This window comes from Lactuca serriola, chromosome 6 (genome assembly GCF_051521515.1).
Source record: "Lactuca serriola cultivar US96UC23 chromosome 6, Lser_US96UC23_V15, whole genome shotgun sequence".
NCBI lineage: Eukaryota > Viridiplantae > Streptophyta > Magnoliopsida > Asterales > Asteraceae > Lactuca > Lactuca serriola.
Genome location: NC_136413.1, coordinates 136,716,754 through 136,721,732, shown reverse-complemented (window position 1 = coordinate 136,721,732; position 4,979 = coordinate 136,716,754).

The following is a 4,979-nucleotide window of genomic DNA, read 5'->3' as shown; positions in this document are numbered from 1 at the left end:
ACTGTAAGCAAAAGCTTAGTGAATTTCTCAATCATATCACATAATTAAAACATATACGTGACATGGGCTACCCCATGCTCTTTTACACGCAATGTCAAGGGCCAAATCACGGTCTTACATATGAATGTCACGGCCTACCCTTATGGTCTTTCCTTGCAATGCCGAGGGCCAAATCTCGGTCTTACACACAAGTTCCATGGGCTACCCACATAGTCTTCCATACAATTATCACAAAAGTCAACAACATTCCATGTAATAAGAAATGGACCGGCATTGGTGCCTTCGACTCATAAACATTGTGAGAAAACTCACCTCAACTGCTGAAATCCCAGGCAAACGCTCGGGCTGCTAGGCTAGATCAATTTCCATGCTAACTAAGCAGTAAGGTCCCAAAACAAATGGGCCGAAATCCAGAATAAGACTTATAACAAAAAACTAATGTCCAAAGTGAGATGGGCCAAACTAGACCTCAAGCCCAATAAACTCCTAGGTCCAATCCAAGGATCAACTAAGGCCCAATTGGAGTCCATCAGCTGAAGCGGACCATCAGAAAAACATCCAAGGCCCAACACCAACAAGCAAGCCATCAATTTTGGGCCCAAAACACCCATCAAGCAAAACTGGGTCGTATGCTCGGCGTACACAATGATACGCACAGTGCACCAGACCAAAGCGGGAAATCACAATTATGGAGGTAGTACTTGTGGTGTACAGGAAGTATATAGAAAAAATGTGTCCCCCATGCAAATGATGCAAAACATATTAAAGAATTAAGGCCAAGCAACTAAAACTCACATATGGACCCATTAAGCCTTAAACTTTATGCCTTTGGTTGGATACAAAGAGCTCAAACTCTAAAACCTAGCTTATTTCACTCATCCGACATTTTTGGGGACTAAACAAGGGCCAAGCTTGCACATTTATGAACTAAGATGACTAGAAACATCTGAAAACACAACTTGGAGTGTAATGTAATAAATAATATAAATAAAATAAAAAATAAAATAAAATATGTGAATAAATAAATAATAAGCCATAAAACCCTGGGATGTATTTTATATTGTATTTTATTTTAGCCCTAACTCTATGATAAAGTATCAGTGTTATCCATAGGAGTTAAAAGTTATATTTTCTGGATGTTAAGGGTTAAAAGGTATTATATGGACTTGTATTGAATAGTTTTTTTTTGAAAGTAGGGGCTAAAGAGTAAAATAAGGGCTTATTATGGACAAGAATGGGTAGGAAGGACTCAATTTGTTTAATTCGTTAAAAGTTTGAATTAAAGGGGACGGTGGATTAAATCCATCACCCTTTCCCTGCCCTTCATCTCATTTTGCACCCGATACACTTCAAAAATCTATCCCTAAAATCTCATCCCAACCACCACCCTTATCCCTCCGACCTCCAACAGTCGCCGCCATCCCCATCGTTGCTACAACTACCGAGCGTCGCAGCTGCTATTCCTTCCGGTGAGAACGAGTTGGCAGTCGTGAGTGTATCCATTGCAACCATTCCTCCACCTTTCTTCTTCTTCTTCTTCTTCTTCTTCTTCTTCATTTTCTTCTTCTTTTCTGTCTCCATCTACAGCTGCACACAACAGTTGCCAGTGCTGCTTCGGCTACCCTTTCGCCTTCTTTCTATCTCGCAACAGCTAGTCGTCGCTGCCGCTCGTGCTGTCCTCCCATCCGCTGCTCCGTTTGTCGTTTTTCAAACCAAAGGAGGCTGTTGAGTTCATATTTCACATGAGTGGCGTGTGTGTGCATTTCTTGGTTGGCCGGATAATCGAAAAGAACCACCATGGCCGCCAACCATGGTGGCTGCCGCTTGCTGCCATCTCTTGCCGCCACCAGCCACCATGGGAGGTGGTTGTGTGTGTGTTTTATGGTGTAAAAATGAGTGTGTATTATGGCATGATGTTGTATGATCAACCCTTGGTCGAAAAATGAAGGAACCCCCCCACCCCATCACCACCACCACCTCATGCCACCGTTCTGTCGCCACATTGGGTGGTTGTGTGCTTATGTGTGTGTTTGGACCTAAAACTTATAACTCCCTCCATAATAATGGTGGTTTCCGCCTCCTGCCACCATGAACCGCAACCGACCACCATTCTCCGAGGTGGTAGTGGGTGGTTCCCGATTTATAAAGACATATATATTTATTTAATTAACTAATTATCTAACTTAGGTGTTGGAAACTCTAATTAGGGTTTCGAAACCCAAAATGTCAAGAAATCCTAGCCTTGGAGTTGGTCGGGACCCGCATTAAATCTATTCATTGAACTTAAAATAATAATTAATAATTTTCCACAATTAACTTTGTGCAATATTGGCCTTAATGGAGTAAGTCCTTAAGGGTTTAATTGTGGAACACAAACCCTAGTTATCATTTTATGTGAAAAACCTTAGAATCGGGGAACTCTATTTTGGATAATTGCCAAGCATGTATTTAGGCCATTGATTGGATTATTATTTCACCCAAGAATGACTAAGTCAAACCTTAATCAGTCCTACCCTTAGGTGATTAAGTCCTTAATGGGTTAAGTGTAATTACTTAACCCTAATCCTCATTTTCATGTGAGGTGGTGTCTGTTGTATGTGACTATGACCAATGATCTGGTATTGACTCAAGTATCTTTTTTTAGATGTTTTGAAGTGAATTGAAGCTGATAGAGTTCTTCGTTGCTACAGTGGTTATCTATGTGCATATCGAGATGAGTTTCGCCTCACTGTACCCGTGGGTCGAAGGCACCAATGTCGGCCAACTAGTTTTGGTTATATTCTAGTATAGGGATGCCATAGGGTCTGTATATAGTCACGTAGGATACACTGAGGACTCTTGATCTAAGCTCTCTTACCTGTTCCGTATTGATTGGGGTTCTAGAGTAGGATCACATGTCCCGGTGACTATCTCACCTTTGAGTATATATGGCCATGCATTCGATGGATTGTTGACACCTAGTATGTTGCTATGCTGTAGTGATCTGTTAGATCTATGTTATGGTATTAAGTATGTTGCTATGTTTTAGTGATTTGTTAGATATGTGTTATGGTATTGAGTATGCTGCTATGTTGTAGTGAGTTGTATAACTGTATGTTATCTGTGCTTGGTGGGTATCATATATGGGGTGCCTTAGGGATTGTCTGTGGTCATATAGGATAGCCTAAGAACTCATGGTCTAGGCTCTCTTGCTTGTTCCTTGTTTGGTTGTGGGTTTAGAGTAGGATCATCTATTCGGGTAGCTATCTCACCTCTATTTACTTATGGTTATGCATTCTATGGAGATTAGTTGGTAGTAGGATTGTATGTTGTGAGAGGACTAGTAGGTGGTAGTGAGGTGTATGAATGCGTTTTGCTTGTTTTATGTGCCTACTTGATCCTGATTGTTTATATGTCAACAAATTGTGCTTGGTTGGGTTGAGGCGGTCCTGCTTCATGTGGTAGGCCAAGATACCTGGTGCGGGCCGACTGTAAGTCGTAGGCACGGAGGCTCGGGAAGAGTGGTAGGGTTGAGGCGGTAGTCCAACAATCCCTGGATATTCCAGCCCGATGGCTGATTGGAACTATTTTATGGTGGCATTCCAACCTGGGTTATTCCATCCTGAGGATGACTGGACCCGAAGGTTGATTCGTCCTGGGATATTCCAACTCGATGGTTGACTGGACCCGACATGTTTGATTGTATATGTGATATGTTTATATGGTGGTATTTTGGGGGAAAATCACTAAGCTTTATGCTTACCCAGTTGTTTGTGGTTTCAGGTGTCATCGTTTATTTCTAGAAGGCGAAGGCGGGACTGTACCCACTCATCCGCAACATTGAAGATTCCGCATTTCTACACTACTCTGATTTTTAATAATTGTAATTTGGAATAAATGGTTTTCTTAATTAATGGATTAATAAATTGGGAAGTTTTATCTTAATAGAAAATAAAAATTTTGGTTGTGAAAATGGTAAGTTACAAGTTGGTATCAGAGCCCTAGTTTGAGTAAATTGGAGGAACACTTGTGTGAATCTAGTGTCAGACTAGGATCCGAGAGTTTTTGCGAAATGTTTTTGAAAAATAAATTATAACAAGAGAGTTGGGTTAAGGGCATGGGCTCGGTCTCTTGTCATGTTCTTGTTTGATTGTTAGCTTGGGATCGGGAACGTGGACCTTACTTAACTTTGATTTTTCAGGAAGATGTGGTGTGTACAGTCAGCCAGAGCCCGAATAGGAGAGTGGTTCCCAAAATACCCATACTTGTTATATTTGTTGAGTTTTGATCTTGCAAATACATGTTGTGTTAGAAAAGCATGCTAGTGATGGGTTATGGATCTTTAGGAATTGCATGATAGAATAACCTGATTATATGATGCCTGATAGCCTAGGGTTCTTCTCTGAAATTGACATCATTACTGTAGTTGCTTAGTGTATGTATCATTGTTGTACATGACTAAGATTCTATAGCCTAAGAATGTTTGGTTTAACCTTATTTCTTGTTCTTGTTTAATGAAGGGCTTAGGGTAGAATCAGGTATTCAACTATTTTTAGGGTCCAATGTTATGTATGACTAGCATACAAGAGTGTTGCAGGGTTAGTGGAAGTTTCATGGATGATTTGTGTGGGGGTTTTGCCGACCAATTGTGTAATGTCTATCCTTCCTCTAGGATGAGAGGATTGAGTGTATGTGTATTTTTGCTGGTATGGTTAAGGTTGTTGTGATGATATTCTGAGAAAAATACAGGTAGGTGTGGAAGGTAGTATGGGCCCGTACTACTGGAAGCACAGGACCCGTACGCATATCAGGGAAGTCACAAACCCCAGGGTTTTGTTGGGAATTGGTTCCCCTGGTGTTATATGTGTTTTGTTTGATCTCTCCCTGGTTTATTCTTAGTAAGGCGATTATGAAATGATTTTAGGTTGGGTCGGGAACAGGTCCAGGAGCAGATGTCCAGGATGGGCCAACATTGACTAAGGACCATGTCAGGGAGATTG